This window comes from Stomoxys calcitrans, chromosome 1 (assembly GCF_963082655.1).
Source record: "Stomoxys calcitrans chromosome 1, idStoCalc2.1, whole genome shotgun sequence".
NCBI classification, from domain to species: Eukaryota; Metazoa; Arthropoda; class Insecta; order Diptera; family Muscidae; genus Stomoxys; species Stomoxys calcitrans.
This window is the reverse complement of record NC_081552.1, coordinates 248,891,822-248,917,888: the sequence shown is the minus strand read 5'-3', so window position 1 is coordinate 248,917,888 and position 26,067 is coordinate 248,891,822. Positions and strand designations below refer to the sequence as shown.

Here is a 26,067-nt window from a genome sequence, read left to right as displayed (position 1 = left end):
ATCCCCCAAAAGGGCGCAATTCTTATTCGAATTGGCTGATATTTTACACAGGTCTCCAACATATAATTTAATTGTGGTCCAAAACGGACCATATCTTGATATCGCTCTGATAGCAGACCAAATCTTTTCATTTACCCTTTTTTTGCCTAAGAAGAGATGCCGTGAAAAGAACTCGACAAATGCGATCTATGGTGGAGGGTATATAAGATTCGGCCCGGCCGAACTTAGCATGCTTTTACTTTTTAGTACTTCTATCTATAAAATAACCGATCTGAAGCATTTACGACACGGATGTCGAAAAGCCTAATACAAGTCACTGTGTTAAATTTAAATGAAATCGGACTATAAATGCGCCTTTTATGGGGCCAAGACTTTAAATCGAGATATCGGTATATATGGCAGCAGTGTCCAAACCTGGAGCGATTTGGGCCAAGATGCAGGGAACACAACTCACTGTCCCAAATTTCGGCAAAATCGGACAATAAATGAGCCTTTTATGGCCCCAAAACCTTAAATCGAGAGATCGGTCTATATGGCAGCTATATCCAAATCTGAACCAATCTGGGCGAAATTGCAGAAATATGTCCAGAAGGCTAAACTTTACTGACTGTCCCAAATTTCGGCGACATCGAATAATAAATGCGCCTTTTATAGACCCAAAGCCTTAAATCGAGAGATCGTTCTATATGGCTACTGTATCCAAATCTGAACTGATCTGAGTCAAATTGAAAAAGGATGTGAATGATCCTAACACAACTCACTTTTCCAAATTTCGGAGTTATCGGACAATAAATGCGCCTTTTATGGGCCCAATGCCTTAAATCGAGAGATCGGTCTATATGGCAGCTATATCCAAATCTGGACCGATCTGTGCCATATTGCAGAAGGATGTCGAAATGCCTAACACAACTCACTGTGTCGAATTCTGGCAAAATCGGATAATAAATGCGCCTTTTATGGCCCAAAACCTTAAATCGGGAGATCGGTCTATAGGCAACTATATTTAAACCTGGACCGACCTATGCCATATTGGAGAAGTATGTCCAGGGGCTTAAATTAACTCACTGTCCCAAATTTCGTCGACATCGAGAAAAAATGCGCCTTTTATGGGTCTAAAGCCTTAAATCGAGAGATCGGTCTCTATGGCAGCTTATCCAAATCTGGACCGATCTGTGCCATATTGCAGAAGGATGTCGAAAAGCCTAACACAACTCACTGTGTCGAATTTTGGCAAAATCGGACAACAAATGCGCCTTTTATGAGCCCAAAACCTTAAATTGAGAGATCGGTCTATATGGCAGCTATATCCAAATCTGAACCGATTTGGTTGCAGAAAAATCTCGAAGAGCCTAACACAACTCACTGTCCCAAAATTCAGCTACATCGAACAATAAATGCGCCTTTTATGAGCCCAAAGCCTTAAATTGAGAGATCGGTCTACATGGCAGCTATATCCAAATCTGAACCGATTTGGGCCAAGTTGCAGTAAAATGTCGAAGAGCCTAACACAACTCTCTTTCCCAAATTTCGGCGACATCGGCCAATAAATGCGCCTTTTATGAGCCTAAAATTTGAAATCGAGAGATCGGTCTATATGGCAGCTATATCCAAATCTGGGCCGATCTGTGCCATATTGCAGAAGTATGTCGGGGGTCTTAGCATAACTCACTGTGCCAAATTTCGGCGACATTGGACAATAAATGTGGCTTTTAGGGGCCTAAGACCCTAAATAGGAGGATCGGTCTATATGGCTGCTATATCCAAATCTGGGCCGATCTGTGCCATATTGGAGAAGTATGTTGAGGGGCTTAACTTAACTCACTGTCCCAAATTTCAGCAAAATCGAATAATAAATGTGGCTTTTATGGGCCTAAGACCCTAAATCGTCATATCGGTCTATATGGGCCCGCTTATGGACAAAAAACACTACTGTGAAAAGTTTCAGCTCAATATCTTTATTTTTAAAGACTGTAGCATGATTTCAACAGAGAGATGGACGGACACACGGACGGGCATTGCTAGGGTCGGCAATGGATATTTCGATGTGTTGCAAACGGAATGACAAAATGAATATACCCCCATCCTTCGGTGGTGGTTATAAAAACTAAATATGTGGATCTTCAATCAAAAACACTTCTAAACCCCTACACACATATTAAAATCTCCAAGAACGGCAAGATGAAATATTTCTGCTTAATTTTAGATAAATATCTGCGTATTTTTATTGGCTTGGGCATAAAATTAGAATAGAAAATATTTATGCTCTGTCGATTCATTTTTTTAATTATATGTTTGATGTTTTAAATAAAAAAAAAAAAAAAAAAACGGAAAGTAAAAAATGGACAGAAAACAAAAGTGGAACGAAAATCGCTTGGTAAACCTGCTGTTCTTTTGTGCTGATTTAAGTTTATTTTTTATTTCTATAAATCAATAAACATATGTGCGAATATACAAGGTGTTGAATAATCGAACAATGTTTTCATTTAATCTAATTTCCAGTTTTTACTCTTCCTTTAGATCCTAAATAAAATTGCAAAATTTATAAAATAAAATAAAAAATTATCGTAAATTAAATTGTAAAGTTTTTATGTGGACGTTTTTTAGGCTCCTCTTCATACCTTTTTGGCCTCGCTTGATATGGAACCATCAATGAAAGTTTGTATTCATTCACCAATCTATTCGATATTGATTATGACCTTGTACCCTTTTCTGAATAGTTTTTCGTGACCCTCATTTGTTCCTCTTTTTTTTTCTTTCTGTTTATGTTCCCCCCATGAGTGTGTGATGAAAGGTCAGTGTCAGAACAAATTAGAATCGAATGAGCGCAACATAATAATCTTCAAGGGCTTCATGAGTGGGGGAGGTTTTCGTGTTCAAAGATTAAATCGAAGGGCAAAAATTAAGGTCAGACAGATGAGATAACTCAATCAATAATAAAGAATGAGAAATAAACTGATGAGACATCAGAAATCTGCAATTGAAAATGAATAACCCCTCATGGAATGCATCAAGTTTTTTAACAAAATAAAATGAAATAAAATAAAAAGAACAACATAACTTCAATGAAATTTCATGAAACAAAAAAAAAAATAAATGAAATAATAGACAAAATAGGTCAAATTAAATTTGGTTGCTATTGGGTTGCCCAAAAAGTAATTGCGGATTTTTCATATAGTCGGTGTAGAAAATTTTTTTCACAGCTTGTGACTCTGTAATTGCATTCTTTCTTCTGTCAGTTATCAGCTGTAACTTTTAGCTTGGTTTAGAAAAAAGTGTAAAAAAAGTATATTTGATTAAAGTTCATTCTTAGTTTTATTAAAAATGCATTTACTTTCTTTTAAAAAAATCCGCAATTACTTTTTGGGCAACCCAATATAAAGTAAAACATAACCAGTAAGGAAGGGCAAAAGTCGGGCGGTGTCGACCCTACACCTACCCTATAAGTACAGTGTGGGAGCTATATCCATTCAATCAAAATCAATTTTGATGGAGCTCGGTGTATTACTACGGTTGACAAATTTCAACATTATTGCAAATTATCCAAAAACTAAGGAACATATAAAAGGGAGCTATATCTAAATCTGAACCGATTTCGAGCAAACTTCCCAGATATTGTTGTAGTCGACGGGGAAGGCGTTGTGCAAAATTTTGGCAAGATTGCTTAATAAATGCGGTTGCTGGGACTATAGAAGGGAAAATCAGACGATATACATATGTGGCAGCTATATCTAAATCTGAACCGATTTCTATGAAATTCACCAGTAATGTCAGGAGTCATGAAAAAATCCTTCCTGCCGAATTTCAAGTGAATCGATTAACAAATGACCATTTTATTACAAGATTTCTCAATATCGGATGAACATATATATGGGAGCTATATCTAAATCTGAACCGATTTCGACCAAACTTCTCAGATATTGTGGAAGTCATCGGGGAAGGCGTTGTGCAAAATTTTGGCAAGATTGGTTAATAAATGCGCTTGCTGTGGCTCTAGAAGTGGAAATCGGACGATATACATATATGGCAGCTATATCTAAATCTGAACCGATTTCTATGAAATTCAACAGTAATGTCAGAAGTCATAAGAAAATCCTTGCTGCCAAATTTCGAGTGAATCGATTAACAAATGACCATTTTATTGCAATATTTCTTAAAATCGGACGAACATATATATGGGAGTTATACCTACATTTGACCCGATTTCAAGCAAACTTGTCACAAATTGTGGTAGTCTTCGAAGAAGACGGTGTGCAAAATTTTGGCAAGATTGGTCAATAAATGAGCTTGCTGTGACTCTAGATGTGAAAATCGGACGATATACATATATGGCAGCTATATCTAAATCTGAACCGATTTCTATAAAAATCACCAGTAATGTCAGGAGTCATGAAAAAATCCCTCCTGCCGAATTTCAAGTGAATCGATAAACAAATGACCATTTTATTACAAGATTTCTCAATATCGGATGAACATATATATGGGAGCTATATCTAAATCTGAACCGATTTCGAGCAAACTTCTCATATATTGTGGTAGTGGTCGAAAAAGGCGGTATGCATTTTGGCAAGATTGGTCAATAAATGCGCTTACTATGGCTCTAGAAGTGGATATCGGACGATATACATATATGGCAGCTATATCTTAATCTGAACCGATTTCTATGAAATTCAACAGTAATGTCAGAAGTCATAAGAAAATCCTTGCTGCCAAATTTCGAGGGAATCGGTTAACAAATGACGATTTTATTACAAGATTTCTCAAAATCGGACGAACATATATGTGGGAGCTATATCTAAATCTGAACCGATTTCGGGAAAACTTCTCATATATTGTGGTAGTCGTCGAGAAAGGCGGTATGCAAAATGTTGGCAAGATTGGTCAATAAATGCGCTTGCTGGGACTATAGAAGTGAAAATCGGACGATATATATATATATGTCAGCTATATCTAAATCTGAACCGATTTCTATGAAATTCACCAGTAATGTCGAGAGTCATAAGGAAATCCCTCCTGCCGAATTTCGAGAGAATCGGTTAACAAATGACCATTTTATTGCAATATTTCTCAAAATCGGACGAACATATATAGGGGAGCTATATCCAAATCTGAACAATTGGCTTCGTCTCTAGGGCGGAAAACATGCCTGTACCAAATTTTACGACGATCGGATGAAAAATGCGACCTGTAGTTTGAACACAAATTAACATGGACAGACAGACGGTTATAGCTAAATCGAATCAGAAAGTGATTCTGAGTCGATCGCTATGCATTTCAATGGGTCTATCTCTCTTTCTTCTGGGTGTTACAAACAACTGCATTAAGTTATGATACCCTGGGGCTCAAGAAGCAAAATCGGGAGATCGGTTTATATGATAGCTGTATTAAGCTCGATTCAGATCGAGTCAGACCACATTAGCGCGTTTGTTGAAGGACATGGGAGAAGCCGTTGTACACAATTTCCGCCAAATCGGATGAAAATTGCGCCCTCTAGAGACTTAAGAAATCAAGATCCCAGATCGGTTTATATGGCATCTATATGAGGTTAGGTACCGATTTGCGCTATATTTAGCACAGTTATTGGAAGTCATACACAAAACAGCTCATGCAAATTTTTAGCCAAATCCGTTGAGAATTGTGCCCTCTAGCGGCTCAAGAAGTCACGATTCACGATCGGTTTATATGGCAGCTACACCAGTTTATGAACCGATTTGAATCGTACTTTTCACAGCCATTGAAAGTCATAACAAAACGGTTCATGCTAAATTTCAGTCAAATCGAATAGGAATTGCGCCCTCTAGAGGCTCAAGAAGTCATGACCCCAGATAGGTTTATATGACAGCCATATCAGATTATGGACCGATTTGATCAGATTATGGACCGCAGTTGTTGCAAGTCATAACAAAATATATGATATAAAATTTCAGCCAGATCGGATTAGAATTGCGCCCTCTGGTGGCTGAAAAATTCAACACCCATTTAAAATCTCAACCGACCTACACTACAAAGTTAGCGTGCTTTCGACAGACAGACGGACGGACAGACGGACTGACGGACGGACAGACGGACTTCTCCAATTTTGCCCAGATCGGTCCAGATTTGAATATAGCTGCCATATAGACCGATCTCTCGATTCAAGTATTGCGCCCATAAAAGACGCATTTATTGTCCGATGTCGCCGAAATTTGGGACAGTTAGTTGTGTTGGGCCCTTCGACATTTTTCTGCAACTTGGCCCAAATCGGTTCAGATTTAGATATAGCTGCCATATAGACCGATCTCTCGATTCAAGTATTGCGCCCATAAAAGACGCATTTATTGTCCGATGTCGCCGAAATTTGGGACAGTTAGTTGTGTTGGGCCCTTCGACATTTTTCTGCAACTTGTCTCAAATCGGTTCAGATTTGGATACAGCTGCCATTTAGACCGATCTCTCGATTCAAGGTTTTGGGCCCATAAAAGGCGCATTTATTGTCCGATGTCGCCGAAATTTGGAACAGTGAGTTATGTTAAGCCCCTCAACATATTTCTGCAATTTGGCCTAGATCGACCAAGATTTGGATATAGCTGTCATATAGACTGGTCTCTCGATTTAAGGTTTTAGACCCATAAAAGGCGCATTTATTGTCCAATTTCGCCGAAATTTGGGACCGTGACTTGTGTTAGGCCCTTCAATATCCTTCTTCAATTTTGCCCAGATCGGTCTAGATTTGGATATAGCTGCTATATAGACCGATCACTCGACTTAAGGTCTTAGGCCCATAAAAGGCGCATTTATTGTCCGATGTCATCGAAATTTGGGACAGTGAGTTGTGTCGGGCCCTTCGACATTTGTCTGCATCTTGGCCCAGATCCGTCCAGATTTGCATATAGCTGCCATATAGACTGATCTCTCGACTTAAGGTCTTAGGCCCATAAAAGGCGCCTTTATTGTCCGATGTCACCGAAATTGGGGACAGTGAGTTAAGTTAAGCCCCTCGACATATTTCTGCAATATGTCCTAGATCGATCAAGATTTGCATATAGCTGTCATATAGACCGATCTCTGGATTTAAGGTGTTGAGCCCATAAAAAGCGCATTTATTGTCCGATTTTGCCGAAATTTGGGACAGTAAGTTGTGTTGGTTCCTTCGACATTCTTCTTTAATTTGGCTCAGATCGATCTAGATTTGGATATAGCTGCCATATAGACCGATCTCTCGATTTAAGGTTTTAGACCCATAAAATGCGCATTTAATTTCTGATTTCGCCGAAATTTGGGACAGTGAGTTTGGTTAGGCTTTTCGATGACCTTCTTCAAGTTGGCCCAGATCGGTCCAGATTTGACACCTGGGAAGCATGTCTTACACTTCGATCCCGTTGCACTGAGTTCGTCAATTGTGCAACGCCTTCTTCAGCCTATAGATTGACATCAAGGCTATTTCACAAGCCTGTAAGGAAGAACTTGCTTAATTAAGTCCCCTGGCTATAGTAAGTTGTTTTCACTTGGATCCCATATCATGCAAGAGTTGTTAGAAATTCCTGCTATTTCATGGGTGCAAGAATTAAAACCGGAAAAAAATCGGTCTATAAGTAAGCTATATCCAAATATGGCTCGACCTAAACCACAAAGATATTGAAGACTGGTACACATCTTTAAAACTGACCTTTTAATAAATTCAGCCATTCTCAAGTTGTTAAAATTCAATTTCAAACCTTACCCTACCTTCTTCTATCTCCTCTGGAATATCAGTTTTTTCATTCACGTCAATATCTTCTTCATTTCACTTTCGACATTAGTCTCAAATAAATTTCTCCACTCATCTGAAATTACATTTTTTTTTGGAAAAAACGAATATTCATATGCATATCTATTTAATACAACGCATATTACATTTGTTTGCTCACCCCAACCTCTTCTCACTCTTTCCATTTTCTTATAAGTGGAACAGATTGTTTTTAATATCCCCCCACTCTCCCCTGCAATGTTATTTTATCCCAAATAGGAGTATGTGGATATGGAAAAATATTTTCTCAATTTTTTGTTTGTTTGCAAAACAACGAAATGATGGACGGACTGTCTCAAATTTGAACAAGACCAACGAATGCCTTGAAATGAAGGCAAGGAATAGGGAAAAAATCAAACGCAATTCACCAACACCAATCAAACGTGCATAGCCCTGGGCGCTCATGGAACACTGGTCAAACCACCTTTCAAAGTTTGTTTACATTTCACAGTAATAGTGACAAGGAAGTAGAGAGCAAGTCAATACAATTCTTGTCAATTTGCTAGAGGACATGACTTTCTTTTCCTGCTTCTGCTGCTGCTGCTCTTCAGTTGGCCATAAAAAAGGGCTTTGCTGATGTCGTCGAATTGTGGAATTGACAAAGAGCATGGGTAAGGAGACACAAATATCGAATTCAAGGACACTCAAGGAGATCAACATTGAAGCCATAAGTGTTGCATACCCCCAGGGGGTGTTTAGTAAATGTGGCGGGTATTCCAAGTATCCATACGCCCGCTCTCTCACATCCAAGCCAAAAACAATATCCAAGAGTATGAAGGAAAAAAAATGTTAAATAAACTCTGGAAGATGGGTATAAAATAGCAAACCAAACAAAAACTCATATAGACAAACAGGCGAGCCTGTCTGGCGGGCTGGATGGATGCTAGGAAGCCATAAAGGCAGGAGGCAATGCCAATCTTAGGCAACAACAAAAACCCCATTGACTCGAAGGTTTATTATGGCATTTCACCACACAATGCCATAAAATCCTAACTGTTAATGGTGTTGCAATGACATGCCATCCCTGGTGGGGCGTTTTATGTTGCATTTAAATCAATCCTTGACGTGGCATGAATGAAACTCTTGCGAACCGCAAGGTGCTGCTGCCGGTTATGGTGTTATGTGTGACCCCGCTCTTGATGTTCAGCGTCTAAAAATAAACCTCGGTCTCACTTGGAGCTGTTTCAGTCTTTCATTCATTCATTTGTTTACTCATTCATGTGGCAGACACAGTTTCCCCTTGAACATCTGCAAATGCAGAATTTTTGCATTTTTTTTTTTTTTCATTTTTAATTCTTCTCCATTTGTTGTTGCTGTGTTTTATTTCATTTTACACCAACAAACGATGCCATTGTGGGTCAACGTTTTCCAATGAGGTTAAATATGACGAAATCATGGCAACCAACAACCACACACATATACACTCAAGCTGGAAATCATACACACACACACACATACACACACTGAGAGACGAACACACATATCTCTCAAGTATGCCAACATGCACAAGCCTCCAAAAAGGATTTTTTTTTTCGTTCAAATTACTACAACACCCATAACCTCACAAGGTTGGATAGTTAAAAAACGCTCTAGGAAATTCCTTTGAGTAGAGAGTAAACATTTTTGAAAATTGAATGAAAGTAGAAGGGAGTGGAGATAAAGCCAATTTAAATGAATGCTTTAATGTGGAAGCTATAACCTAATGAAAAGTCAAAGAGAATGAGATGCAGGGAAGTGCAGTACGACGAAGGTTTAGAGGATTGATTACTTATTTTTTATAAGAGCAGTATAAGGATGAGATTAGACAGTTTTTTTTTCTAGTTGTAGTTTTAAACTTTGAAGAAAACATGTTTAAAACCTATGGGTTGTATTCAGAATGGGTGTGTGGGGGCTACAGTAGCGCAGAGGTTAGCATGTCCGCCTATGACACTGAAGCCTGGGTTCGAATTCTGACGAGACAAATGCAAAATTTGCATTTTTATTTGTAGGAGGTTCTTGAGATAGTTAGGTTTGGTTTAAGTTTAACTTAGGCGTTTCCATCCATTGCGATATTTCAGGAACAGGAAAAGGAAGATGCCTCCTAATCTCCCTTTGAAGGCAGTTCATTGCGTTGACAAATGGAGTTTGGGAAGTGAAGTCCTTGAGATAGTTAGGTCAAGTTTGGTTTAAGTGGCAGTCTGCCGTCAGACTCTCGTTTTAGTCCATTGCTATACCACAGGAATAGGAGAAGGAAGTTGCCTCCTATTTATACCCTACACCACTACTGTGGCACATGGTATTATAACTTGGTGAATTTGTTTGTAACACCCAAAACGAAGAGAGATAGACCCATTGATGAGTATACCGACCGACTCAAAATCACTCTCTGATTCGATTTAGCCATGTCCGTCTGTCCTCGTTAATTTGTGTACAAAGTACAGGTTGCAGTTTTCATCCGATCGTCATAAAATTTGGTACAGGCATCTTTTTCAGCCTAAAAACGAAGCCTATTGAAATTGGAAAAAACCGGTTCAGATCTGGATATTGCTCCCATATATATGTTCGTCCGATTTTCTGTAATAATGCAATAAAATGGTCATTTGTTAACCGATTCTCTCGAAATTCGACAGGAAGGATTTTGTTACGACTCTCAATGTTACTGGTGAATTTCATAAAAATCGGTTCAGATTTGGATATAGCTCCCACATATATGTTCGTCAAATTTGCAGTAACACAGCAATAAAATGGTCATTTGTTAACCGATTCTCTCGAAATTCGGCAGGAGGGATTTTCGTACGACTCTCGACATTACTGGTGAATTTCATGAAAATCGGTTCAAATTTAGATATAGCTGCCATATATGTATATCGCCCGATTTTCACACCTAGAGCCACTGCAAGCACATTTATTGACCAATCTTGCCAAAATGTTGCACAACGCTATCCTCGACGACTATCACAATATACATAGAGTTTGATCGAAATCGGTTTAGATTCAGATATAGCCCCCATATATATGTTCGTCCGATGTGCAGTAATATTGCAATAAAATGGTCATTTGTTAACCGATTCTCTCGAAATTCGGCAGGAGGGATTTCCTTATGACTCTCGACATTACTGGTGAATTTCATGAAAATCGGTTCAAATTTAGATATAGCTGCCATATATGTATATCGCCCGATGTTCATACCTAGAGCCACTGGAAGCACATTTATTGACCAATCTTGCCAAAATTTTGCACAACGCTTTCCTCGACGACTACCACAATATACATAGAGTTTGATCAAAATCGGTTCAGATTTAGATATAGCTCCCAAATATATGTTCGTACGATTTGCAGTAATATTACAATAAAATGGTCATTTGTTAACCGATTTTCTCGAAATTTGGCATGAGGCATTTGCTTTTGACTCTCAATATTACTGGTGAATTTCATAGAAATCGGCTCAGATTAAGATATAACTCTGATATATATATCGCCCGATTTTAACTTCTAGAGTCACAGCAAGCGCATTTATTGACCCATCTTGCAAAAATTTTGCAAAACGCTTTCCTCGACAACTGCCACAGTATCGAAGGTTCAGATTTAGGTATAGCTTTCGTATACATGTTTGTCCGATTCTGAGAAATATTGCAAAAAAGTGCTCATTTGTTAACCGATTCTGTCGAAAGTATTTTCTTATGACTCTCAATATTACTGGTGAATTTCATAGAAATCGAATCAGATTTAGATATAGCTGTTATATATGTATATCGTCAGATTTTTACCCCAAGAGCCACTGCAAGCGTATTGTGTGACCAATCTTGCCAAAATTTTGCACAACGCTTTCCTCGACGACTACCACATGCTCGAAATCGTTTCAGAATTAGATATAGCTCCCATATATATGTTCGTCAGATTTTGGGTAATTTGCCATAATGTTGTCATTTGTTAACCATAGTTTTTTACAGTTTGAACATATTTGTTCGCCGAGGTCCATCAAAATTGGTTCAGAATTGGATATAGATCCCACATTGTACTTCGGTGTAGGGTATTATACAGTCGGCACCGCCCGACTTTTGCCCTTCCTTACTGGTTTTTTTAAAAATGGAAAATCCCCTCGTGTTATCAAATTCCAAAGCCAAGATTTTAGGAGGCCACCGTGGCGCAGAGGTTACCATGTCCACCTATGGCACCGAACGTCTGGGTTGAAATCCCGGCGTGAGTATAAGAACATTTTTCAACCGTGATTTTTAACAGAACTGCCGATTCTAAGACCCCATAGACGAATATTTCGAGGTGTTACAAACGGACTGACTAGATTAGTATACCTCCATCCTATGGTGGTGGGTATACAAATTATAAAAAAAGTGTAAATCACCCTCGTAGGAGGCCACCGACTGTCCGACTGTTCGACTATGACGCTGAAATCCTAGGTTCAAATCCTGGCGAGAACATCATACAAATTTTTCAGCGGTGGTTTTCTCCTCCTAATGCTGGCAACATTTTTGAGGTACTTTGCCATGTAAGACTTCTCTCCAAAGAGATGTCGCACTGCGTCACGCCGGTCGGACTCGGCTATAAAAAGGAGGCCCCTTATCATTGAGCTTAAACCTGAATCAGACTGCACTCATTGATATGTGAGAAGTTTGCCCCTGTTCCTTAGTGGAATGGGCATGGGCAAAATTTGCAATTTACTATGCCATGTAAAAACTGCTCTCCAAAAAGGTGTTGCATTGCTTCATGCCATTCGGACTCGGCTTTAAAAATTCAATCGAACAGCACTCATTCATATATGAGAAGATTGCCCCTAATCCCTAATGGAATGTTCAAGTGCAAATTTTCAAAACAGGGAACAGGGGGGGGGGGGGGGGGTAACTTCTATCATATGCAGCTCTCGCTAGGGTCCATCCTTCTCTAATTTGGCCCAGATCGGTTCAGATTTGGATATAGCTGTCATATAGACCGATCTCTCGATTTAAGGTTATGGACCCATAAAAGGCGCATTTATTGTCCGATGTCGCCGAAATTTGGGAGAGTGTGTAAAGTTAAGCCCCTCGAAATATTTCTGCAATTTGGCCTAGATCGGCCCAGATTTGGATATAGCTGCCATATAGACCGATCTCTCGATTAAGGTTTTGGGCCCATAAAAGGAGCATTTATTGTCCGATGTCACCGAAATTTGGGACAGTGAGTTAAGTTAAGCCCCTCGAGATGTTTCTGCAATATAGCATAGATCGGTCCAGATTTGGATATAGCTGCCATATAGACTGATCCGCCGATTTAGGGTCCTAGGACAAGAAAAGCCACATTTATTATCCGATTTTGCCTAAATTTTGGGACAGTGAGTTGTGTTTGGTCCTTCGACATCTTTCGCCAATTTGGCTCAGATCGGTTCAGATTTGGATATAGCACACATATAGACCGATCCGTCGATTTAGGGTCTTAGGCCCATAAAAGCCACATTTACTATCTGATTTTGTCAAAATTTGGGAGAGTGAGTTGTGTTTGGCCCTTCGACATCCTTCTTCAATTTTGGCCAGATTGGTCCAGATTTGGATATAGCTGCCATATAGACCGATCTCTCGATTTAAGGTTTTGGGCCCTTGAAAGGCTCATTTTTTGTCCGATTTTGCCAAAATTTGGAACAGTGAGTTATGTTAGACCCTTCGACATTCTTCTTCAAGTTGGCCCAGATCGGTTCAGATTTGGATACAGAACCCATATATACCGATTCGGCGATTTAGGGTCCTAGGACCAGAAAAGCCACATTTATTATCCGATTTTGCTGAAATTTTGGGACAGTGAGTTGTGTTTGGCCCTTCCACATCTCTCTTCAATTTGGCCCAGATCGGTTCAGATTTTGATATAGCATTCATATAGACCGAACCGCCGATTTAGGGTCTTAGGTTCATTAAAGCCACATTTATCATCCGATTTTGCTGAAATTTAGGACAGTGAGTTGTATTAGGACCATCGGCATTGTTCTTTAATTTGGCCCACATCGGTTCAGATTTGTATATAGCTGCCATATAGACCGATCTCTCGATTTAAGGTTTTGAGTCCATACAAGGCACATTTATTGTTCGATGTCGCCGAAATTTGGGACAGTGAGTTGTGTTGAGCCCTTCGACATAGTTTTTTAATTTGGCCTAGATCGGCCCAGATTTGAATATAGCTGCCATATAGACCAATCTCTCGATTTAAGGTTTTGAGCCCTTAAAAGGCGCATTTATTGTCCGATTTTGCCGAAATTTGGCTTAAATCGGTCATTCTCTTTCAATTTGGCTTAAATCGGTTCAGATTTGGATATAGCTGCCATGTAGACCGATCTCTCGATTTAAAGTCTTGACCCCACATAAGGCACATATATAATCCGATTTCGCTCAAATTTGACACAGTGACTTCTATTAGGCTTTTCGACATCGGTGTCGTATATGGTTCAGATCGGTCTGTATTTGGACATGGCTACTAAAAAACCAATATTTTGCTCTACAACATTGAACAATGTAACTTTTACTTATTATACCAGTCAATGTGCGTATTGAATTGGACCTAAATCGGACCATATTTTGACGTGGACATGTGGACATATATTAAGCAATTGTCACCGGATTATGATGAAAGGTGGTGGGTATCGAAAGTTCGGCCCGGCCGAACTTAACGCCTTTTTACTTGTTTAAATTAATATATAAATAATTCTACCTAGTCAATATAATCTTTGGTAAAACAAAACATACCAAATAAGGGGCAGTATGGATTCATGTTTCGATGTAGCCCCTTTAAAAAGTAAAATTTAGCTTTTAGATCTAAATCGGCTTAAATTGGAGTCTCCATAAATCTTTAAAATAAAAAACAGAAGGTTTGTTTTTAATCCCAACATGTGCGTTAAACTGACATAATTAAAATTTCTTGTTTAAATTAAAAATTTAAGTGGGTTTTCATTTGTTGTTTATATAAATGACCACTGAGGAAAACACATGCTAAGAAGTAAATTTCACTTTTCATTGATGGCCCATTTTTCATTGGCAATTTGGATGTTTGCAATAGCCATTAGGGAATTAATTGCAATTTCAAACACTTAAATAACAACATTTTATCTTAGTTAATTGGTTTTATTTAAGGCATTTTGTTCCAAGCTATAAACACTTGAAGGTTATTAAAATTTTCTATAGTCGAATTGCCTTAAAGCAACATCCTTTTTCATTGACTTTGCATTTATGCTCATAACATTTTCAACGATTATTCAACACATGTTTTTGGTTTTCTTGTTTTTTTCTTTCATTTCATTTATGCCATGTTTGTTGTAGTTTTTGGCTATCAAGTTTCTATTTTATGGCAAAAAAAATGCTTTTTTGTTAACATTTGGATTTTCTTTTCTTAAAAAAAATTACATTTACGAACGATGGCGAGGCGTAGAAGAGGAAGAGAACGTTTAAGAAATAGTAGTTAAGTTTAGGGATTTTGAAGTTTTGATTGCGGTCTAGTGTTTGGCGAAAGAGAATAGAAGAGCCGTTTGTCGCTTGTCTCGTTGTTATCGCACGCGTTGCTTTGGTAAGACTGAATTTTGCGATTTGTTGCTGTTGTGTGGCATTTCCATGTCAAACCTTTCACACTAAAACATTCTCATACGCATGCACACACAGGGACACCCGCGCGCGCCACAAACTCAAAAACGCTTAAAGTATGGCAGAAAAACAAAAGAATCTGCACAAAAAATCAAGAAATACAAAACACCAATCATCATCACAACAACACTCTAGTCCAGCAAGCTACCAAACAGTCAGTCAGTTAGTCAAACAGTTCAGCACACATTTCATTCATCCATTCATTCTTTGCCAACAACCAATGGCTTTGTTGTTGCTGTTTTGCCGCTTCTTTTCCACTTTTTCTGCTTTGACATGACATTGTTGTTGTGGTCGGCTCCACATAGCCTTTTTGTGCTGAATGTATGGACGAGACAACATGTTCGTGTTTGAGGTTCGTCTTCGATATTCTGCACAATGCATGTTACACACACACACACATATTACTCATCCGCGCGCCCTCCCGCCCCCACAACAACTTGGGTGAGTGAGTGCACATCAAAGACTCACTTCCACATCCACACACAACTGTGTTGTATCTTTCGGCATGGTCGGCTCTTTGGTTTGTTATTGTTTTGCTCCTATCAAAACATTATGAAAACAAATGTTTTTGCGTTCTTTTGCTTGGTGTTTTGTTTTACCTCTTGCCAGGTTTGAAGGCAACACACTCTCTCACACATTGTTCTCTCTCTCTCACAGACACACTCTTTCTCTCTATGATGACTGAGCAATGTGTTCTAACAATTTTCTTACATTGCAGACTGGAAATATGCTGATTCAACATACAGCCAGTAAAAGAGAAAGCCAGAGCCTATGAGAGATATAACAGATGATGGGTTTGTTATTGTTTTGATACACGTGATTCAATCGTTGACTAGTTGTTATTATTGTAAATTGGCATTTCTGTTTGTTTTGGTTACGAAAACGCCTGCAGAATGGGTGTCTGCTAAGCGAAAAATTTTCAATTATTTATGTAACACCTAAGCCAAAAGTACACTGTGAAAATTTTATTAAATAACGAGCAAGTGTATAATAAATGGTACATTTATGAAAGTTATTCGTAAATATTAGACGTAAAAATAAATAAAAAAAATATTGTAATACCAACTACCATAAGATGGAAGTATAATGGGTTAGGGTGGATTTGGTTGAAAAGAGAGTGAGGATATGGACATAGCCCTATGCCAGTAATCGGCATGTTGTGCGTTCTAAATATGAACAAGCAGAAACGTGCTAAGTTCGGCCAGGTCGAATCTTTGAAACCCACCACCATGGATTCGGCGTAAAATTGACACAAAATACGATTAGTAGAAAGACATAATTTTACTCTACTTAATTTTTGCCAAACCAGGCAAAAATTAAAGCTCCTAGGAACGGAACAAGGATAATCGAGATATCGGATTATATAAGAGCTACATCAAGTTAAAGACCGATTTCAATCGTACTTGGCACAGTTATTGGAAGTCATAACACTACACCACATGCAAAATTTTAGCAAAATTGGACAAAAATTGAGGCTCTCAGGAGATCCTGACGTGAAATCGAGAGATCGGTTTATATGAGAGCTATGTCAGTTTATACCCCAACCTTACTTGGAAGTCATAACGGAATACTACATGAAAAGGTTTAGCCAAATCGCATAAGAATTTCGGTTTTCAGGGGCTCAAGATGTCAAATCAGGAGATCGGTTTATATGGGAGCTATATCCCAATCTGAACCGATATTGCTCACTTGCCATCCCCAACGACCTACATCAATAAGATGTGTCTGTGCAAAATTGCAAGCGGCTAGCATTATGCATTCAATCTCTATCGTGATTTGGACAGACGGGCGCGGACATGGCCAGATGTGCAAAATTGCAAGCGGCTAGCATTAAGCATTCGACCTCTATCGTGATTTGGACAGACGGACGGACATGACCAGATCGACTCAAAATGTCCAGACGTTCAAGAGAATATATACTTTATGGGGTCGCAGATCAATATATCGAGGTGTTACAAACGGAATGACTAGGTTAGTATATGGTGGTTGGTAAAAAAAGTAAACTCAGAAAAAGAAAATCTATGTTAGGAATTACGTTCTATTTAGAAAATCTTTAAGTGTTTTCCAAACAACACCCCTAAGTTGGTTCATGTGTGGTATAGTGTCCCCACTTAAGCGACGGTGTTTGTTATCCGGGAAAGTCGGGCAATGACATAGAAATGCTCCAACGTCTCATCATCTACCCAGCATGCCCTACATATGCTAATACTTGCCACACCGATTTTGCGTGAGTGAGATCGTAGTCCCATGTTTCCCGTTATGGTACCGAAAGCTATACTGACCTCTTTCATGCTTCATTTCAGTATTAGCCCCCGTCTTTTTCCGACCTGGATCCACCCATCGGATTTTCGTTGTTCTACCAACCGTTTCGCTGTTCCGCAGTGTTAAATACGCGTTCGTCACCCATGCCCTTAACTCGGAATGCGTCGCACGGTGGGAAAAAATAAAAAAAGTAAAAAGGCGTTAATTTCGGCCGGGCCGAACTTTGGAAACCCACCACCTTTCGTCAAAATTCGGCGAAAAATGCATACCTTATGCCCCATAGCTGCTATATCGAAATATGTTCCGATTTGGACCAAATACTAATAATTACAAGTCATTGGTCTTTTTAGTAGCTATATCTAAAAATAAGTTTATCTGAACCATGTACGACACGGATGTCGAAAAGCCTAATATAAATCACTGTGACATATTTCAGTGAATTGCGCCTTTTATGGGGCCAAGACTTTAAATCGAGATATCGGTTTATATGACAGCTATATCCAAATTTGGATCGATTTGTGCCAAGTTGCAGAAAAATGTCGAAGAGCCTAACATAGCTCAATGTCCCGAATTTCTGGGAAATTGGACAATAAATGCGCCTTTTATAGGCTTAAGACCCTAAATCGAGAGATCGATCTATATGGCAGCTATATCAAAATCTGGACCGATTTGGGCCAAGTTGCAGAAAAATGTCGAAGAGCCTAACATAGCTCAATGTCCCGAATTTCGGGGAAATTGGACAATAAATGCGCCTTTTATGGGCTTAAGACCCTAAGTCGAGAGATCGGTCTATAGGCAGCTATATGCAAATCTTGATCGATCTAGGCCAGATTGCAGAAATATGTCGAGGGGCCTAACTTAACTCATTGTCCCAAATTTTGGCGAAATCGGATAATGAATGCGCCTTTTATGGGCCCAAAACCTGAAATCGAGAGATCGGTCTCTAAGGCAGCTATATCTAAATCTGGACCGATCTGGGCCAAATTGAAGAGCAATATTGAAAGGCCTAACATAACTCACTGTCCCAAATTTCGATGACATCGGGCAATAAATGCGCCTTTTACGGCACAAAAACTTTAAATCGAGAGATCGGTCCATACGACACCTATATCCAAATCTGAACCGATTTGGACCAAATTAAAGGGGGATGTCCAAAAGCCTAACATAACTCACTGTCCGAAATTTCAGCAAAATCGGATAATAAATGTGGCTTTTATGGGCCTAAGACCCTAAATCGGCGAATCGGTCTATATGAGGGCTATATCAAGATATAGTCCAATATAGCCCATCTTCGAGCTTAACCTGCTTATGGACAAAAAAAGAATCTGTGCAAAGTTTCAGCTCAATATCTCTATTTTTAAAGACTGTAGCGTGAATTCAACAGACAGACAGACGGACGGACATTTATAGATCGTCTTAGATTTTTATGCTGATCAAGAATATATATACTTTATAGGGTCGGAAATGGATATTTCAATGTGTTGCAAACGGAATGACAAAATGAATATACCCCATCCTTCAGTGGTGGGTATAAACATTTTCAAAAAGTTGTCTGTGGTATTTTTTTTAATAAATTTTTCATAAAAAAAAACAAAAATTTTTTTTCGGAAAAAAATGTAGCGTTAATGGGAGAAGAGAAATGTGTCGGAATATTAATTTTTGACATTTCGAAGTCCAAATGATGATAGGAAAATTAAAAAAAATATATTTAGTTTAAAAAATGTTCCTTATATGGGCTCAATACTCTATATCGGGAGATCAGTCTATATGGCAGCTATAGCCAAATATGGTGTGATCTGGATGATATTCAACATAAAGGTTAAGAGGGGTACCAGAACTCTCTGTGCCAAATTTCATTGAAATCGGATGAAATATTATTCTTTAGGCTCATTACACTATATCGGGAGATCGGTCTATATGGCAGTTATATCCAAATATGTTCCGATCTGAACCACATTTGACAGCAGTGGGTAGGGGTCTACCAGAACACACTGTGCCAAATTTAATCGAATTCGGGAAATAAATTAATCTTTTATAGCCTTAATACCATATATCGAGAGATCGGGGTGAACCCCCCCCCCCCCTCCCCCTTTCCAAATATAGTCCGATCTGAACCACACTTCACAAAAATAGGTACGGGTCTACTAGAACTCACTGTGCCCAATTTCATCGAAATCGAATGAAAATTGACAATTTATTGCTTCAAGACTTTAAGTCTAGAGATAGGTCTATATAGCGGCTATATTTAACTAAAATCGGATTTTGTGAGATCTAATAATCAGGTTATTATACAAAGAATACGAAATCATCAAAATTTGTTGGCAGATGTTTTTATACCCAAGATATCTGCAAAATTATAAACACCCCAAAATGGAATTTATTGGGTATTTATCCAATAAATACCCAAACGTGGGGTATTTACCCGGTAGAAACCCATCTCTATCCATAGATTATTTTAGGTTTTTTGTTTCTTGTCTATGAACCGTGAAAATTCAGAATCTCAAATAATTTTCTAGGTGTAAGACCTTTAAGTTGGTTCAGGAGCACCGTGACTTGTCACATTCGATCGGTGGAGTGTATGTAAGATTCAGCGCGGCCAAACATAACGCCCTCCTAATTATCTGTTATTTAATCTTATTTATTTATTTCAATTGGATTTATTTATACAAGTATTTCTATGTATTGGACTCATTTGTGTAAATTTGTTGTTTTACTTTGTTCCTAATCATTTTTGGCCTCAAAAAATAATCAACAAATGTCTAGAGTTTCGGCTTCTTATCAGAGCACCTAGTGGCCAAAGAAAAATAACGTCACCCTACATTTCCATGCCCTCCAAAGCATTTGATGATTACTACTAATTGAGATAGACAATAGAAACACAACCGGAAAAGCAAAATTTTGCACAACGCACACCCACAGACAAACGAACCAGCCCCCCAAAGCTTATGAAATAACTTCCCATGACCTTGTCTACACATTAAGTAGGTCTTCCAATGATAACCCTTTTCGAAGGCCCTTAACACATGGAATAACGTAAGCCAAATTTTTTTTTTCTTTTTTTCCTCCAAGAATTTTATGCAATTGGAAGTGACCTTTTAACCCCAATGACAAGCAAAGACCAAAAACAATCCCACATATCTGGCTTTCGAATTTGTCCACCTTATCGTGTAAATATTGAAACGCATATAAATTGAAGCCTTAGCAATTGTACAAAGGTGTCGCTGATTCATTTGTAAACCTCATAGGTTTCCATGGCTTAGACATCGAACAATAAATGAATCACATGTGTGTTTCTCACCAAAACTCAAAACCCAACAAACATTACACCATGCCGTGGTGCCAAAAGAGCGAAAAAATTTTTCTGAGTGTGCGCAGTTGGCCATTCTTTGCAGAGTCATTGACACATCGCCACACACCAGAAGCAACCAACCACCACTAGAATGTAAAAAAAAACACATGTCTCAATTGTGCAGACCGTTTAAACAGCAACAAAAGTTTTCGTAATGCCACTGTGAAATGCATGATAATGCATTGCATTTGGTTGCTGTGCCACCGTGGCGTATGTGTGATATACTGAAGGATTATGAGACGTGTTATGTATACGCCATGGAGGCCTACTCTTGTTGCACAACCTTACCTGACCAGACTAGGGGGGGTGGCGTATGTGTAATTTATTTAATCTCCAATGGGTAAAACTTTACACGAACTGATGATGCATTTTAATGCCAATGAGCTGAAAGAGCCACTTGGCAATAAAACGTGCTATGCGTTAAATCCTTTGCTGATGGGGTGTTGCGGAAAGACAAGCAAAGATAACTTTTCATGCTTGTACGCTTCATCAAAAAGGTAAACTTTTGGAAAAACTCTAAATTTGATTGTAAGGGAAACAAGTGAAAGAGTGTTAAGTTCGAACGGGCCAAACTGTTATTTATTTAATGAAATCTGACGAGTCAAATTCGATGTTTGCATGCATAATTTATGTTTTCATAGCAGCTTTATCGAAATATGGTGCGCTTTGGACCAAATTCGCTCTAATAAGTACAAGTCACTGTTCAAATATTGGTCTTTTTGGTAGCCATATCCAAATATAGACCGATCTGAACCATATACGATACGGAGATCGAAGCCTAACATAAACACTGTGTCAAATTTGAGCGAAATCGGATTATAAATGTGCCTTTTATGGGGCCAAGACTTTAAATCGAGAGATCTGTCTAAATGGCAGTTATCCAAATCTGAACCAATCTAGGCCTAATTGAGGAAGGATGTCGAAGGACCTAACACAACTCACTGTCTCGAATTTAGGCAAAATCGGACAATAAATGCGCCTTTTGTGGGCCCAAAACCTTAAATCGAGAGATCGGTCTATATGACAGTTATATCCAAATCTGAACCGATCCGCACCAAATTGAAGAAGAATGTTGAAGGGCTTAACACAACTCACTGTCTCGAATTTCAGCGAAATCGGACAATAAATGCGCCTTTTATGGGCCCAAAGCCATAAATCGAGAGATCGGTCTATATGGCAGCTATATTCAAATCTGGACCGATCTGGGCCATATTGAAGAAAGATGTCGAGGGATCTAACACAACTCACCGTCTCCAATTTAGGCAAAATCGGACAATAAATGCGCATTTTATGGGCTCAAGACCGCAAATCGAGAGATCGGTCTATATGCCAGCTATATCCAAATCTGAACCGATCTGTGCCATATTGCAAAAAGATGTCGAGGGACCTAACACAACTCACTGTCTCGAATTTAGGCAAAATCGGACAAAAAATGCGCCTTTTATGGGCCCAAAATCTTGAATCGAGAGATCGGTCTATATGGCAGCTATATCCAAATCTGAACCGATCCGCACCAAATTGAAGAAGGATGTGGAAGGGTTTAACACAACTCACTGTCTCGAAGTTTGGCAAAATCGGATAATAAATGCGCCTTTTATGAGCCCAGAACCTTAAATCGAGAGATCGGTCTATATGACAGCTATATCCAAATCTGAACCGATCCGCACCAAATTAAAGAAAAATGTCGAAGGACCTAACACAACTCACTGTCTCGAATTTCAGCGAAATCGGAAATTAAATGCGCCTTTTATGGGTCCAAAATCTTGAATCGAGATTGGTCTATATGAGAGCTATATCCAAATCTGGACCGATCTGTGCCATATTGCGCAAAAATGTCGAATAACCTAACATAACACATTGTCCCAATATCGGCGAAATCAGACAATAAATACGCCTTTTATGGGCCCAAAGCCCTAAATCAAGAGATCGGTCTATATGGCAGTTATAATCGAATCTGTACCGATCTGGGCCAAATTGAAGAAGGATATCCACTGGCCGAACACATTTCACTGTCACAAATTTCAGCAAAATCGGATAATAAATGTGGCTTTTATGGGCCTAAGACCCCAAATCGGCGGATCGGTCTATATGGGGGCTATATCAAGATATAGTCCGATATAACCCATCTTCGAACTTAACCTGCTTATAGACAAAAGAAGAATCTGTGCAAAGTTTTAGCTCAAAATCTCTATGTTTTAAAGACTGTAGCGTGATTTCAACAGACAGACGGATGTGGTGGGTATAAAAATGAAAATCGAACCAAAAATGACTTCGTAAATTCCAAAATTCCCCCAAAAAAAATTTAACGTCGAGTATCCTTGAAAGCAGAAAAAATACTGTAGACCTCAAGTGGGTTTTGGGATTTTTGAGCACTTTTCACCAAAAAAAGAGAAAAATCGGATGTAGAACCGTAAATGAAGATTTGCCACCTCTAACAATTTTTCGCCGAGGCGACCAACTTAAAGGCCCCGCCAAGAGGCGTCCGAACCACCCAGAACCTTTAAATTCTTGATTTTAACTCTATGACACCAATGTTCAATTTATTCCAAATCTTTAAGCATTACTTCTATCCGCCCCCAAAAAACAGATATATTTTTAAACCTATACCACTGTGTGACGTCATATTTACCACCATGGAAAATCGTTAAATGGGTTGAAATTGGCCCCTAACATATTTTTATTACATTCATAAATCATAATTTTTCAATTCTGCTAATCAATTCATTTAACACCCCAGCGATCTCTTTGACAAACTACTACGACAGAGAAATGTGAGGCTTTAAGCAAATCCTTCACTTCATTGCTTACTATGCTGTGCTATGCCATGCTTGTGGGCATAATTATAGGGTGCATAAATCCCTAAAATCACTTTGGCTTTTCAAAAGCTTAAATTACAATATTTTGGGCAGATTCAGCTAAAAAATTGTTTAATTATTTCTTTGGCTCAAATTGGATGCCCACAAAAAACACTCAGACATAATGCTCTCTCTCTCTCACACACACACAGACAGATAGTTTGCTTAGCAGTCCTACACCAAGCCTTATGATTTTTGTATAGCAGCTAATTAATAAAGCTTATGTTAACAATTATGACACTTATTGTCGACGTTAACACTTTGTTATGGTTGTAGCACACTCGCAGCCACATACAAGACAAAGTTTTGTGGCCACCCATACAAACACAAGCGCACGCACTTTAACAAACTGCCATATCTTCTCTGGCTTGGGCTGCCATTGTGGCGGTGGCGGATATTGTTTCAGTTTTTCTGGGTGAAAAACAACAATTTCGTAATTTTATCTTCCCAAACAGGCCTGCCACAAATGCCCTCCACTCTGGACTCTGTAAGGACAAAAGTTATTTGGCCAAATCTCTAGCATACTCTTAGGCGTTGACGGTAAATTTTTATTTGGGATTTTCTTTTTTTTTAAATTTCCTATTGAAAGGGAAGTAAATTTCCAAAAACTAATTACCACACTTTCCCTAGGTAATTGCTTTTATAATAAGGCAAATATTTGCTCTTAACCATAAAATGTCTATAAATTTATGGCACATGAAGTTGAAAAAATGCCAAAAATTAGAACATCTGCAAGCTGCAGGCACAAGTAAAGTCAAATTATCCTTTCATTTCACACAAATGCTATTTTTTTAATTGCATTGTGTAAATCTTGGCCAAATATTTTTGTGTGTAGCCAAAACTAATTACCACACTTTCCCTAGGTAATTGCTTTTATAATAAGGCAAATATTTGCTCTTAACCATAAAATGTCTATAAATTTATGGCACATGAAGTTGAAAAAATGCCAAAAATTAGAACATCTGCAAGCTGCAGGCACAAGTAAAGTCAAATTATCCTTTCATTTCACACAAATGCTATTTTTTTAATTGCATTGTGTAAATCTTGGCCAAATATTTTTGTGTGTAGCCAAGCATAAAGTGTTAATTAAGTAAACACATTATGACGAAAAGGGCAATAAATAAAGATAGAGTTTAAAAGTCAGCAATAAATTTACAAAGTTATGGTCAAAGAGATGTTTAGGAAAGGTTTATGTAAAAGCCTATAGGTAGGTTATCGCATAAGACGAAATTATTTTTTTGCAATTTCTATAAAACTTCTCAAAAAACGTTTCCAAAGAAAAATTAAGTTGTTACTTAAGACAAAATTTCAAAGAAATTTTCTCTAAAGACAAAATTTCAATGAAAATTTTCTTAAAGACCAAATTTCCATGAAATTCTCTTTCTAGACAAAATTTCCATGAAATTTTCTTTCTAGACAAAATTTCCATGAAATTTTCTGTATAGAAAAAATTTCCATGAAATTTTCGTTCAAGACAAAATTTCCATAAAATTTCTTTAAAAACCAGTAAGGAAATGCAAAGTCGGGCAGTGCCGACTTTATAATACCCTACATCTACCCTATAGGTACAAAGTGGGAGCTATATCTAATTCTTAACCAATTTTGATGGAGTTCGCCAGATGTTTTCTGATGGGTTATTAAACTATTACAACAAATCTGACGAACATATCTATGGGGGCTATATCTAAATCTGAACCGATTTCGAGAAAACTGCCCAGATAAAGTGGCAGTAGTCGAGGTAAGCGTTGTACAAAAATTTTGGCAAGATTGGTAAATAAATGCGCCAGTAGTGGCTCTAGGAGTGAAAATCGGGCGATATACATATATGAGAGCTATATCTAAATCTGATCCAATTTCTTTGAAATTAGACAGCAATATAGAGAGTTCAGAGAAAATACCTCCTACCAAATTTCAAGAGAATTGGTTAATAAATGACCATTTTATTGCATTATTACTGCAAATCGGACGAACACATGGGAGCTATGTCCAAATCTGAACCGATTTTTTCCAATTTCAATAGACTTCGTCTCTAGGCCGAAAAACATACCTGTACCAAACTTGAAGACGATCGGATGAAAATTGCGACCTGTAGTTTGTACACAAATTAACATGGACAGACGGACAGACAGACGGATATACAGACAGACAGATAGGCGGACAGACAGACGGACAGACAGACAGACAGACGGACAGACAGACAGACAGACAGACAGACGGACAGACAGACAGACGGACAGACAGACGGACAGACAG

The 26,067-nt window shown here is 38.4% G+C and overlaps 1 protein-coding gene across 7 annotated transcripts in view; it reads right to left on the bottom strand.

Moving 5' to 3' along the window:
- Positions 1 to 26,067, bottom strand: part of LOC106094995 (calcium-binding protein E63-1) — a 272,836-nt gene that overhangs the window by 154,775 nt on the left and 91,994 nt on the right. Inside the window, exon 1 of one of the 7 annotated variants that reach the window (XM_059360595.1) lies at positions 15,115 to 15,290. The exons of 5 other annotated variants lie outside the window; for them this stretch is intronic. The gene's annotated coding sequence lies outside the window, so the exon portion shown is untranslated. Of the gene's footprint in view, positions 1 to 15,114; positions 15,291 to 26,067 lie in introns of those variants that run through there. One more of the 7 variants, XM_059360596.1, reaches the window with a different exon arrangement.